Source organism: Carassius gibelio, chromosome A9, assembly GCF_023724105.1.
Source record: "Carassius gibelio isolate Cgi1373 ecotype wild population from Czech Republic chromosome A9, carGib1.2-hapl.c, whole genome shotgun sequence".
Lineage (NCBI taxonomy): Eukaryota > Metazoa > Chordata > Actinopteri > Cypriniformes > Cyprinidae > Carassius > Carassius gibelio.
In genome coordinates, this window is record NC_068379.1 from 11,846,090 (window position 1) to 11,859,300 (window position 13,211).

The following is a 13,211-nucleotide window of genomic DNA, read 5'->3' on the forward strand; positions in this document are numbered from 1 at the left end:
TTATTCTGATAAATATTATAAGGGAAATGGAAAAGTTGGCTGGGGAATCCTCATTGATCCCCTCCTGTAATCTCATTTAGTCCCAGTCACTGTTTCCTCTCCTGTTCCCCACAGGCCACCCCCTCCATGGCCCTGCTCTTACTGCTGTTAACATTAAAAGAGCCACATTATAAACTTCTGAAGCATTTTTCATACATTTTCCCCAAAGTCCACAAAAATTGTTAGTCAAGCTTTCTTGCACCAAAACCACTCTCAATTCAGTTATACCCAACCATTTTCCACTATCTCTCTCAACCTTTGAATTAAACAAACTGTTTCTGCTACTCTGCTACTTTAAGGTTTAAAAACACTCCAGGACTTTTGCACAGATATTTGCTTTGTTTTACTTTGTATGAATTATTGAAGTTGACAGGTTCCACAGTAAATCGTAGTGTATGATTTTCACTGATACTTTTCACACACTGTTTATCAAATACTATGAATTTGGACATAGTCTTTTGCCCTACTTATTAATTTATTTTATTTTTTACAAACAATTTATAATGGAAGTAGGAATATTTGGACATACAGTAGCAATTATTTTCATTCATTAATCATTGTGCATCTCATAGCAGCGATTGAAAGTATTGTAACGTTTGATCCTCAGACATTTAGAGTTTGATGGCCGGTTATTCTCTAATGTTAATAAGTGGATGATGCCCAGTGTTTTAAAAATCTGTTCCGATTTGAAAATAAATATGAAAATCATCCACCTCAGCCAAATCTTAACAATTAAGCATGCATGTTTAAACATAACATAACGTAACCCAGAAGAACTTTTGCGATTTCTTTCAAGAGTAAATTATAAGTATATTTTATATACATTAATGTGTAATACTTTGTTTCGTAATTGTTTTTATTAATTTGTTTGTTTATTGTATTTGTATTTTGTGTTCTACAATATTTCTTTATGTATAATCTTTGCTATGAAATAGCCTGTGAAGCTGAATGTGGCAATAAACATAAATTAACTGTAACTTAAACATAACAACGCTGAACAGGTGCCCTGGTGCCCTTTTTTCCAGAGGGACACGACTTCTTGTCCCTCTTCATAATTGCTGTTTTCAGACCTTCAGACACTCAAGGCTTAAGCACACACAACACACACACACACACACACACACACACACCTTGATTTCCAATTTATTATTCAAGCAGTTATCTTTCCTAATGATCCACAGTTAAACAATTGCCGGCAGCATGTGCAGTTTCCGAAAAGACCATTAGAAGACCCATCTGATGCGCTGCACCCTGCCTCTCTCTAGCATTTGAAATCTGCCAATCGAATTAACATATCTCATAGTGGCGCTTCAGGCCTGGGGGCAATATAATGAAATGAATTACCATTCTGTTTTTCTCTCTGGGAAAGAAGAGACCAAAAATCTGTAACATCTGTGTGAGTGGCTTAAATCCTTCACGCCACTGACATCTAGACTGATCAGATGAATTAAGAGCACTTCCAGAAGCACATTCTTGTGCTGTTTTCATCTCTCGTTCTCTTCCTTCCTCCAAAATCCAAATCTTAATGTGGTATTTGTTTTGTGATGAATCCTGAAGCCGGCGTAACAATCTGCCAGCTATTTGAAAGTCTTTACCTATCCCGGTGTTCAGATTTGCCGCTTCTGTTTCCATAATTCACAAACAGAATCAATACAGTGACACGGTTTCTCTAATTTTCTCTCGCAGGAGTTCCAGGAAGCATGGCAAATTCTCAATCGATCATTTGATAGCTGCGTGGGGCAGGCATGGTAGCTCGGCCAATCAGATGGCAGCACTCAGCCCCCCAGTGGTGATGAACAGCATCTAAGAGAGATGTACAGGTGAGTGATGGGCTCGCTGTGTCTTTATCTCACAGTCGGTCCGCAATGAGACGTTCAAGGAGAAGGCCACACAGATATCTAGTGCTAATACATTTCTGTCGTCTGGAGCACATTTGCTTGCAGATTGCCTTTTCATCAGCTAGACTGATAAAGTACGACTCTTCATTGTGACTTACAGGCTGTGGAAACAAAACAAATAGTAAATTTGACATCTTAACACAAAATTACTTTAGTATAATGAAAACCAAACCATGGTCTTTGTAATGTATGAGAAGACAGTGGTATTAAATTAATAAAAAGCAATCGTAAAGATATTTACAATGTTAAAGAAGATTTCTATTTCAATTTCATCATGGCTTTCACATAAATATTAGCAAAACACTGTAGAAAACAGTTATTTGAAATTTTAATAATTTATACTTTTTTATTATATAAATATATTTTTTTATTTAATAAATTGAATCTTGCTGAGCACAGCAAGAGATGGTCAAATGTAATCTTTAACAAATCTCAACATGAATGTCTGGTATTTGTCATATTGCACATACTAATGTTATGATTTCAGTTTTATTCCACATGGATTGGTCTTGCTTCATAGAGACCAATATATTATATTGAGACCTTTTAAATGCTGCTAAGTTCCGTAGCAGTTTTCTGTCCATGTGTCATACTGGAAATATGTTTGTACATGAATGTCTGTCACTATTATTACAGTGCGCTTGTCATACATGTGCTATGTTTTTAAGTCTCTCTTTCATGCCTAGAAAGACCCTTTTATCACAGCTGTATTAGAAACTGGAAGTTTAACTCGTATGAGAATTGGAGCACATTTGCAATTCTTTTCATGTGAATTGCCTGTGTGCATAGCCTGTCGTGTGGACCATCCTTTTAACCGAACATGAAAGAGTAACACTTCTCCTCCAGGATTTCAACACAACTAGAGACAGGCAGAAAGAGAGTGGGGCTTAAAATGGAGCTGCCTGCTTCACGTGTCTGCAGTTTTCTTCTCGAGGAGTGTGTTTCACACATACTGGACTCATTGGGATTCCCAGAGTGCATAATGCTAGGAAACATACAAATAGTCCAATATCAGCCACATCAGCTTCATATATCCCCTCCCTGACACCTCATGCTTCTCCCCGTTGTTTATTTCCTTGATAGACAGATGCTCTGACGCTCATAAATATATGCAGTTCAAATATATGTATTTTTTCTCTCTGACTGGAAATGGTTCTAGGTATGGTTGTCTTTTAATCAAAGGTAGTATGACAGCAATAAGGCAGAAAAAAGCAAAGCAAGCCCTCCACTCATGTTGTGATTGTGTGTTTGTGTTGGTTTCTCTCACCCTGACCTTGAATCATTAAGTTGATGTGCGCTTTATCTAGGGCATGTTTCCACAGGCTAAACAGTAATGCTGTCCACTAGTAACGTAGCATAGCAAACAATTTAAAATGCATAATGCCCTCATCAAGTGCTGAGCTTTTTAGCGTGGCATAGCATTTGGGCCAAGGAAACCAATTTACTGGTAGTTGCTTGAGCTGTAAATAAAAGTGAAAAAATGATTTCGTACATATGTATGGGTATTGTGTTTGCTTTTAAAGTGGTGCTCCTCGGGAGTATCTCTTTAATTATAACCCTGGATATCAGTGGGATGGGAGCTGAAGAGAGGGCGGAAGTGTGGGATGGAATGAATATTACTGTTTCTGAACTCTGTCCATCTCAGAGTTTATATCCCCTATAATTACTTCATAAGAAGATGAACTGAGTTCTGTGGAGTTTAACGTAAGAGTGTTTTTATTTGCTTCATTAAAGGCATTTTTATTTTTATTTTATTTTGCTATACTTTAAAAAAAAAAAAAAACACTGTGGTACCATGATAGAGTGTTGAATCCAATGACGTATCAGATGATAATACTATGGTATACCGTGGTAGTGAAAGATTGTCATATTCGTATATCATAGTGTTTACATAATATTCCATGGTATTTAAATGCATAGTTCATTTACAAAACCTGGTATTATTGTGGTACATGCCCAAGACTACCAATGATACTTGTTTTAAAGTTATTTGTATTGAGAGCAAAGCAGAAAGAAAACAAGAAAAAAGAGACGGCAAGAGGATGTTGCTTGTTGAATTGGAATGCATCGGCAGCTAAATTTAATGTTAAACAATTGTAACGCCTGGGAGTAAAAGAAGAGCAGACATAGGCATAAATTAGAAAAAGTGTAATGGCGTGAAAGAGAACGTAATTTGGTCCGGTTTTCTGAATGCGCACACCCAAATCACACAGAAAAGTGCCTCTCAGACAGTGCACGAGTACTGAAATCAGTTCTCTTTCACGTCTTATCTCATGAACGGAGAAATACAGAATTATGTCAAATGGTATGTTTTGAAAAGTATTCATGTAAACACACTCAGTTACATCATCATAAACAGTTGGGAGGCCGCTTTTTCCTTTCGGTTTTAAAGGGAAAGTGCCCTAAGTTAGTTCCTGTAGTATGTGTCATTAATATTAATCAAACAACAAAAGAAAGAGAAAAAAATCACTTGCTGCTCTTGACATAATTACTTTAGTAGACCTAATAAGGATTAATCTAAATTTAATGTAGATTAAATTCGCACAGCAGTTAAATCTGTGTCTATATTGCATGTGAAAGTGACGTGACATTCAGCCAAGTATGGTGACCCATACTCAGAATTCGTGCTCTGCATTTAACCCATCCAAAGTGCACACACACGGAGCAGTGGGCAGCCATTTATGCTGCGGTGCCCAGGGAGCAGTTGGGGGTTCGATGCCTTGCTTAAGGGCAGCTTAGTCATGTTATTGCCAGCCCGGGATTCAAACCCACAACCCTAGGGTTAGGAGTCAAACTCTCTAACCACTAGGCCACAACTTCCCAAAATCCTTGTTCAAGCCTTAATGTTCAATCCTTAATATCATGTTAGAAAAGCTAAATAAATGCATTACACTCTAACCAAAGTCATTCGATTTTAGTTGACTAAATCTAGACTAAAACTAAAACAGTTCAGATCAGTAAAACATGACTAAAACTAAAATGGCATTTTTGTAAAAAGACTAAAACTAAATCAAAATTTGCTGTCAAAACGAACACTGTTGTAGAGTAATTTAGACTAGAGTAATTTGAGTAATTTGATGACTTTGCCAAAGCAGTTGGTCTTTTAACTCAAACATGGGACTTCAATTCCCACAGCTCAACCCATTCTCACTCCAAAGGCGTCAAAAACCGAAGCATGGTCAAGCGCCCCTAGCGTCACTTTTATGACGCCAAATGTGCCTCTCGGCGTCGACTATCGAAGCACTACGACCTTCATTGCTTTCAGTGGGAAACTTTTGGCGTCAGAATTCGACACGAGGACAGGAGATGTTTATCGCTATGAAATCACGTTCAAGAAGTCTCATTCAGCACACATCGCGCGATACTTGCTATCAGTTCCACAGTTTGGGTGAGTAGTCGTATATACGCTCTTTTAATGCCTTTTATCAAATGTATTCTGTCTTCTTTATTAATCAGATTAGTGCCATATGTTTAATCGCTGTATTATATCGGTCATCCGCGGCTGTCTTTGAGTTTCATTGCGTTTAAATAAATGAACACAGCTGCTAATTAGTGTGATTAAACTCTATCTGTCACGTGACGTGCCATAGACCTTCGATCCGTTTTATATTATTATTAATTTCAGGATCAATGATGTAAGTTGTATTTGTAGTAAAATCATGGTAATCACGACACAATAGTAATAAATGAAATGTGAAGTTAAAACACAGTAAATGGGACATTAGTAACTGTAACTGTAGTTTTACTATGGTATATTAATAATCAATACAACAATACAATAATCACCAAACCAGCTATGTTTGTATCACTGTAATGCTAGTGTTTTTATGTGCATTTATATGACAGATATCACAGTAATCATGTGTTCTGTACCATGCTTTTAATACCTTTTAATGTGAATCCAAAAAAAATAAAAATAAATAATAAAACATGTATTTTTCCATCTTGCAGTTCATTCATATCAGTTTATATATATATATATATTTATTTTTATATATATATATATATATATATATATATATATATATATATATTGCTCACAGATCATTATTAACATTCTGTATATAATTCAATTTTATTTTCTCTCCCCTTTTTTATTATTTATATTTTTAGCTGAAAAGACGTAAAGGCAGTCAGCCCAGTGGTGTTTCTGGAGAGGGATTCCTTCAGAAATGGAGAAGACAGAAAGCTGCGGAGGCAAAAAAAAAAAAAATCAAATTAAAAATAAATAATAAAACATGTATTTTTCCATCTTGCAGTTCATTCATATCAGTTTATATATATATATATATATATATATATATATATATATATATATATATATATATATATATATATATATATATATATTTATTTTCATATATATATATATATATATATATTTATTTATTTTCATATATATATATATATATATTTATTTATTTTCATATATATATATATATTTATTTATTTTCATATATATATATTTATTTATTTTCATATATATATATATATATATATATATATATATATATATATATATATATATATATATATATATATATATATATATATATAAATATTTTGCTCACAGATCATTATTAACATTCTGTATATAATTCAATTTTATTTTCTCTCCCCTTTTTTATTATTTATATTTTTAGCTGAAAAGACGTAAAGGCAGTCAGCCCAGTGGTGTTTCTGGAGAGGGATTCCTTCAGAAATGGAGAAGACAGAAAGCTGCGGAGGCAGATATTTGCAGCAGTAAGTCTGTGATAGTTTGTCCCTTTTATCAAACATTCCTGCTGTTATAATTTGTACAGCATTTGTTGTTTCTTAAACTGTTGCACTGTCCTAATACCCACACTTGCCATCTTTTCACTTGACCACTTGATTACTTATTTGACGTCTTTCCTGTATTTGGCCTAGTGTTCGAGTGAGCATGATGACCACAAGTGTGTGTCAAACTTTTCATGACCTGATGACTGTGTTTCCCAATCCTGATCCTGGAGAACCCCAGCACTGCACGGTTTTGGTGTCTCTCTTATCTGCCTTGGAGTCTTCACTGATGAGCTGATGAGTTGAATCAGGTGTGTTTGATCAGGGAGACATCTCAAATGTGCAGTGTTGGGGTTCTCCAGGACCAGGATTGGGAGCCACTGCCTTATGGGACACTTATGTGTTTAAAGAGATTTTTAATATCTAATTATCAATATTTCACATACTGTACATTGGACAGCTTTCCATGACCTCTTGTGAGATCTCGGCAAAAAGTCTGACGATTTATTCCAAAACATGATGCATGATGGGATACACTAAGCTTTGTATAGCGCTCCGGAGCAGTATTGGAGAGGTTTAGTGTGTGTTAAGGGCGCTGTGCTTTGGCATTATTAAAACCCTTTCGAGTCGATTAACGCATATATGCGTTTTGAGTCATTTTCACCTGATAACCCCGAAAAGAACTTAAATTACACTCTCAGTTTTAATCGTACAGATAAGAGCAATACATCAATCGAATCTGTAAAGGGTCTAGTTTTTTTTGGATACAAACATAATAACAAAAAACCTTTGTGCACTTATAAAATAAAGATAACAAACAAGGTGCGCTGTCTACAGTCTTTGTCTCCGCTGATCGTCATGTACAAACATTTCATTAAAATGAACTGTAACTCCGTGAATACTCAACGAAGAGACATGAGAGATATATCTATAGAAAGCCTGGAATGTCTACTTTTAAACTAAACAAGTGCTGCCGAAAACAAATATTCTGAGATAAAGTAATCCATATGAAAACAACGCAATGTCTGTTTTTCATATCTCCCTTCATTATATCTAATGTGACCACGCCCCCGCGCTGAACGCGCTATTCAGATTCAAACTGAAGCGCGCGGCTTGAATACGCCCACACAGAAGAAAAAGCAGCCAGTCTATTCTTCAAGTTTTTATTTTATTTTACTGTTTGCTTCGCGATGAGAGGACTAAGACATAATTCACCCCAAAAAGATGTGATGTGGTTGAGGATTTGAGAAATGGATTTCCTCAGAAAAAAGAATGAAGCACTTTATTCAGCAGAGATCATAAACAGAGTAAGTCTCTCTTTATTTATTTGTACTAGTTTTCACATAACGTGTAAACATTTTACTAGTTAGACTTTTTCCAAATACTTTTTCCAAACTATAATTCCTGACTAAATGTATAATCAAGTGAAACATTATGAAGTTTCAATAACAATATACAATACTATACCATTCAAAAGCTTGATGTAAATAATATAAATGTGACAAATAGAGATAACTCTAACAAATGTAAAAACAATGCAGTTCTTTCGATTTATTCCCCCTAAAAAAAACCTGAAAAATATTATCAGCTCTTTTCAACATTAATAATAATAATAATAATAATAATGATGATGATAATAAATGGGGTTTATTTGGTAGAAAATAAGATTGTTAAAACGATTTCTGAAGGATTGTGTGACTGAAGTAAGGATGCCAAAAAATTTGAAAGTCAGCTTTGATTGTTCCTAATAAACTGTTTAACTGCTCCCCCAAGTGGATATTAAATTATGTTGTGGGATAATTAAATATATTCTTAATAAACTACAAACATAAAATTATATACTTTTATTTTGTTCTCTTTCTTGTAAGTCCTCACTCACAGTAGCACAGTTGAATGAGAGGCTCATTATGCAGCTCATTATGCAGGCCTTTGTCTTCTCAGGTGTAAATCACAATGATATTCATGATAGTTGACGCCTACTCGCATATGACTTTTACCAACAAAAAGTGTTTTAGAAAATTTAAATCAATATATTGTTTTCTGTGAGTGAGTAAACAAGATGATTTTCACATCATTCAGAAAGAAAAATTCTAGGCTACAAGCTCCAGTTCTCAACTTTTCCGGCAACCAATTTTATGTATGTGTTTTATTCCCTTATTCAAGTGATTTAACATTTTTAGTTTTTCACTAACCATGCATAACATTTTTTTTTCTCAAAAATACAATCATGTACATGCATGGGTTTCACATATTATTATAGCCCAGTTTGTGCTGATTACAGTGATATTAGACTTTACCCATTTAGATATTTATAAGAAACTGAAAAAAGCACAAATGTCAGAGCATGACAAAACTTCTCAAGGCCCCAAAAATACCCTTAGACTCCAGAGGGTTAAGACCGGGGACAGTCTCGTTCACACACTGTCACGTACACACACTCTCAAGTGGCCAAGACTGCAAGTGTGGGTATCTGGACAGGGTCAAAGTCTTAAAAATGATCCCTAAACACATCACAGTCTTAATAATCCAGTTTAACACTTGTATGATATTGTACAAGCCCCAGGACGGTCTCATCTGACACTATCAAAAGAATTCATATGACTATAGCTTGCTATTAATTACTTGCTTTCAATAATGGATTCATTTAACATTTAATTATACAGCATCTTTACAGAGGTGTAATGTACAAGCTGCACGTAATTAATAATATGTCCTTCCTTCTGTCTTACAGGATTTTTTCCAGATAATCCTAATGCTGTTCTTCTTTTTCAGGTCTAAAATATCGAGCTCAACAGCTATTTTAAGAGCCAACCCTCACAAACCTTCCTAAAACCTAAAAGAGCTATTACTGAGTCTCAGCGAATCTTGCCATGATCAGCTCTTCCCAGGTACATTTGTTTAGAATATTTTTTAATCAACATTTACTCATCAAATGCTCTGGTCTGAATCTTACTTTAAATTAACTTAATTATGTTTAATGAGCAATATTAATTGCACAGAGAGTAAGTAGAGATTATCTTGTCTCACAGAAGAGAAGGAAGACCAAGTAAATGATTTGCTCAGGATGAGGAATGAAGACGGCCATCTTGAGCCCAAACAAACAGAAGTCCTCTGATATGTGTGTGTTTAAGCAATGTTATACAACATTTTATGATGATCTCTCACAGAACTGGTCATGTCAGCCTTGATTTCGTTTTATACTATTACAATTACAGCATGTTAGCAAAGTGTGACTGGACATTTTTAATATTATGTTTTTAAAAACACACCACCTGTTTTAAAAGCAGACAAGTGTCATGAAATTGGTTTAGTTGATATAAACACCAATTGACATTATTTCATTGTTTTGTAAATGTTATGTTATAAATTGTGAATTGATAGTTGATTGGTTTGAAGCCAGGCCTTACACTGCACCGACTAAAACACATTTGTGAGAGAAGTCAGGAACTTTGGAGAAAGATTCTAGAGGAAGAAAACACATTTACTGCAACAACAGATGAATTCTAGAGTCTCTGAGAACTATACATGCTAATGCAGTCTCATGAGCAAGTCCTTTGCCTCTGTAACTTTTTCTTAATTCTTGCAGAATTACATTTTTATTGCAGTATTTTAATTTGTACAGATGATCTCATCAGCCAAATGAGGGGTTTTGACCAAGTGATGCTCTTGAAAGGAGTGAAAGAAGAGGATGTTGTAAATTGTCTTCAGAGAAAAAGCTTCTCTAAAGGTCTTAAAACAGCTTGAAGAATGGTAAGTGTACAGTACTACAAGGGTCATAGTTGCTCACCCTGCTAAAATCACACAGAACATAAGCTGAACTCTCTGTCCATTAAACAACTTCATCTGGATTGCTTGTTTCACTTTGACCAGGTCTGGGATGTTAGGACTGAGAGATCCTCTGGCTGAGAATAAGCTACACCACATCAGTGCTGGACATCAACCACAAACTGTTTCCAGACACGAGAGAAGAAGATCATGATGGGGAGATGAAACCAGTTTAGATGTGATGATGGGAATCATTATTTTCTGAAACAGTATCAAATGTCTTATATGTATCACATGATCTGTATCACAGTTGACTGGATGGGACTGTGTGACTTTTAAGGACATTTCATCACTCATCCGTGGGAACTGATTTATATATGAGGTTAATGTATCTTTGATGATAATTATTTTCATTGAATCTTATTTGTCTTGATGCTACTTTATCAACTTTATAGTCTATGCTTCAATAAAATGAAAATGGTGAATATTGTGTTCTGAAGATTCTTGGTAAATACATCATTTTACTAGGTAGGCTCATATGTGTTTATTTTAGACTTGGAAAAACGACATATTAATTATTGGGATTATTTTTTTATTTAAGACATGAACATTTTTGATCGGATTAATAACATCTGGGACATCAGTACACCAGAAAGTATTTTTTTTATATTTTAGTAACAAATATGCACATTTTTTGTGAAATACAGGGAGTTACAAGATTAATTATTCTGCATTACAAGATGGTGCCATGGGCTTTATAGTTACAAACACTTGAGGGATAACTGAGAATGTAGCAGGAATGATCAACGTGGATCTTGTACTGCATTAAAACCAAGAGCACGCACATTACTGATGTCCAGCACCTGAGGAGCAAGATACGGGGGTGAGGAGGACATTTTTACACTGATTTTTGCTAAATAGTTATATATATATATATATATATATATATATATATATATATATATATATATATATATATATATAAATTAATATTCTTAGCACTGCATGAATTTGTCCTTGTGTAATAGTGAAGTATCACAATGTGTATACATTGTCCTTGATTACTGCTTTACAGTGGGGAATAGATAATGGCAAGTTGTTGCAGGTTCATCCATTATATTTCTTGCCATTTACTTCAAAAATCAAAGAAATAATCTATTATTTTCATTATTAAATCATTTCTTTCTAATTTTTCCATGTTTCATCAGATGGCCTCACAATGTCCTGTCAAAAGGTATAATAGCCATGATGAATAGAATAGAAAACAGAGGACTGTGAAAACTGTCAGATATAAATGTGACTCAGCTCAGTTTGTTGTTCATGATGAGGAGAATACATATATGTAGGTTTTACTGCCCTGCTACCCCCAGGGGCCCAGTAGCACCCCCCGGAAGAGCCCAAAACTGTGCATTTCAAATGGCTGTAAATCAGAGTCCAATTAACATATCAAAGAGAAAATGGGCAGGATTATTACTTATGCTATGCTGATAAAATAATGTTGAGCTCAGTTTTCAGAAATAAGTGGAAAGCTGGCATAAAAGCATTTTAAATATTGCTCACTGTAAAATACCACATTTCAGCCTGCCTCTCAAATATATCACAGATGTTTGCACAATAAACATATTTAGATATCCAGTTTACCTTAAAATAAATAATTTATTTAGTTTCGTTAATAAAAAGTTTTAAACTACATTACCCACAAGCCTCCGTCGTTCTATCTATGGAAAGGCAACACTAGGGGGCTGTTTTTTGTAGTTCATTGAAGTTATGCTTAGGGTTAGGATTAGGATCTCGCTAAAGATGTCATTTTTCTCAAGATAGCAACACTTCATTGTTGACTTAATATATTACTAATGTGATGATAGGAGCAAAACATACTTTTTAACATGATGCGCTGTTTAATATGGGTTAAAAGATAGTCCAACCACAGACTGTCCTGAAAAGTCATAGCCAATGACATCTAAGCTGAGCAGCAGCGTCACACTTCCTTATCCATGTATGACAGATGTCTTTCGTTTTTCGGCTGAAGGGATAGATTCGGTTAACAATAGATTAAGCTTGCTACTTATTAGATTCTGTTTTATTAACGTCTTCACCTTCCTCCGTTGTTCAGCTTGACAAAAATTGGGCAATATTGATGTGCACATGCCCAGCAGTCGCAGTTGTATCCAACAGATAGATTCCTCTCATTAAATATAAGACACATTTTTAAGATTTGTAATTTTTTTTTTTTGACCAAAGACAAATATATTTACTAATCAAATGACGTGCTTCTAAAATTTACATTGTATATTACATTGTGTTTTAAAGTTAAAATTGTTCACATTTGTGTTTCTGTGATTTACCATTCTCTACCATTTGAACCCTAGGAATAAAAACAGAAATTATAAATTAATGAATGAATGAATGAACAAATAAATACATAAAGCATAATAAACATGCATATTTTTGTAAGGATCTTCCATTATTTATTGATATGTCAAACTCATTTAAAGACAACGTGCCCAAATTACTACACTGCATCCTCTGTCACCAAGCTCGTTTTTGCCACCATAAAGAATAAAAAGGCAGTTATGTTGTAAACATTAATTATTTTCAGTATGCAAATGAAAATGCTTTTATTAAAAAACAAAACAGTAAATACAGTATGTCTTTCAGAGAACACTGGAAAAAGATCAATTTTATTAAAAAAAATTAAATTGACCAAAATGTTATACAACACAATGTAAATGTTTCAAACTCACAAAAAAA

General features: G+C 34.4%; 1 long non-coding RNA gene across 1 annotated transcript; it reads left to right on the top strand.

Annotated features, from left to right (window-relative positions):
* The first annotated feature begins 5,077 nt into the window (after nucleotides 1-5,077).
* LOC128019632 (uncharacterized) lies at nucleotides 5,078-11,172 on the top strand. The gene is made up of 5 exons (XR_008185222.1): nucleotides 5,078-5,325; nucleotides 6,581-6,680; nucleotides 9,468-9,583; nucleotides 9,725-9,813; nucleotides 10,318-11,172. It is a non-coding gene; the product is annotated as an uncharacterized LOC128019632 (long non-coding RNA).
* The last annotated feature ends 2,039 nt before the right edge of the window (nucleotides 11,173-13,211 follow it).